The following is a 1,487-nucleotide window of genomic DNA, read 5'->3' as shown; positions in this document are numbered from 1 at the left end:
GTCCTTCAGTTGGTAACACCTTCGCCATAAACCGTTTTGACTTGCGGAATAGTTTCAGTAGATGTTATTCCTTCTGCGAGCAGGTGGATCCTGCTTGGCGGGATCGCTTACCAACTTTTCCACGCAGCTGGACTCTACAATCCGAGTTTACGTACTACCGCATTCCTGCGATCATCGCTCTCGTCATGGATTCCCCCACTACCACTCATTGACAGCAACTCTAAAAAAAAAATCACAAAACCACATACCGTTATAGGAAGATAGTAACTGTTTCGAAAGAGCAGATACCAATGATGACCATGCAGCTTCTCTAGAAAGAAATGATAATTAATCGAAACCCTCAGCTGCCAACAGGTGTTGTCGATAAACCTCAACGGAGACGGCTGAAAGTGTGTGCCCTGACCGGGACTCGAACCCGGGATCTCCTGCTTACATGGCAGACGCTCTATCCATCACCAACAGGTGTTGTCGATAAACCTCAACGGAGACGGCTGAAAGTGTGTGCCCCGACCGGGACTCGAACCCGGGATCACCTGCTTACATGGCAGACGCTCTATCCATCTGAGCCACCGAGGGCACAGAGGATAGTGGGACTGCAGGAACTTATCCCTTGCACGCTTTCTCTGAGACCCAAATTCCCAAGTGTCCACAGTCCACATTCGTAATGTTCCTAAAGGATATTTGCCCATTTACTCATTACTGGCGCCAACTAAGGCGACGATTCCCGTAAAAGTTCGGACAAAGTGCGCGCATTCGCACAGAAGAACGTCAATGGCTAGATAGCCTTTAACTATTTGAAGATAGTGACTATTCCGCAAGAAATACCAATGATGACCATGCAGCGTCTCTAGGAAGAAATCTAAATTAATCGAAACCCTCAGCTGCCAACAGGTGTTGTCGATGTACCTCAACGAGGACAGCTGAAAATGTGTGCCTCGACCGCGACTCGAACCGGGGATCTCCTTCTTACATGGCTCTTACGGGAATCGTCACCTTAGTTGGCGCGAGTAATGAGTGAATGGGCAAATATCCTTTAGGAACATTACGAATTTGGGTTGTGGACAATTGTGAATGTGCGTCTCACGGGAAGCGTGCAAGGGACAATTCCCTGCAGTCGCGCTATCCTTTTTTCCCCCTCGGTGGCTCAGATGGTTAGAGCGTCTGCCATGTAAGTAGGAGATCCCGGGTTCGAGTCCCGGTCGGGGCACGTATTTTCAGCTGTCCCCGTTGAGGTATATCGACACCTGTTGGTAGCTGAGGGTTTCGATTAATTATCATTTCTTTACAAACCGTTATGCTCACATTTCGCTTACTCCATGGCATCCCACACACAATGTGTGCGAGAGGTTGCTACTCTACCCAGCTCTTTGACAGCGGCTCTCTCGCAGTCAGGAGAGCTCCTTCGACGATGCAATGCTACTCGCACTTTCAACTGATCCCATGCGTCCTCAGTCGGGTTCACTCCGTAAATCCCAACACCGACCACA

At 49.3% G+C, this 1,487-nt stretch overlaps 2 non-coding genes across 2 annotated transcripts; one reads left to right on the top strand and one right to left on the bottom strand.

Moving 5' to 3' along the window:
• Window positions 1-502: 502 nt before the first annotated feature.
• On the bottom strand, window positions 503-577 carry Trnat-ugu. Its single transcript has one exon. It is a non-coding gene; the product is annotated as a tRNA-Thr (tRNA).
• Window positions 578-1,133: 556 nt separating this feature from the next.
• Window positions 1,134-1,207, top strand: Trnat-ugu. Its single transcript has one exon. It is a non-coding gene; the product is annotated as a tRNA-Thr (tRNA).
• The last annotated feature ends 280 nt before the right edge of the window (window positions 1,208-1,487 follow it).

This window comes from Schistocerca americana, chromosome 8 (genome assembly GCF_021461395.2).
Source record: "Schistocerca americana isolate TAMUIC-IGC-003095 chromosome 8, iqSchAmer2.1, whole genome shotgun sequence".
NCBI classification, from domain to species: Eukaryota; Metazoa; Arthropoda; class Insecta; order Orthoptera; family Acrididae; genus Schistocerca; species Schistocerca americana.
Note: the sequence above shows the minus strand (reverse complement) of the source record. Positions and strands in the feature narration are given on the sequence as shown.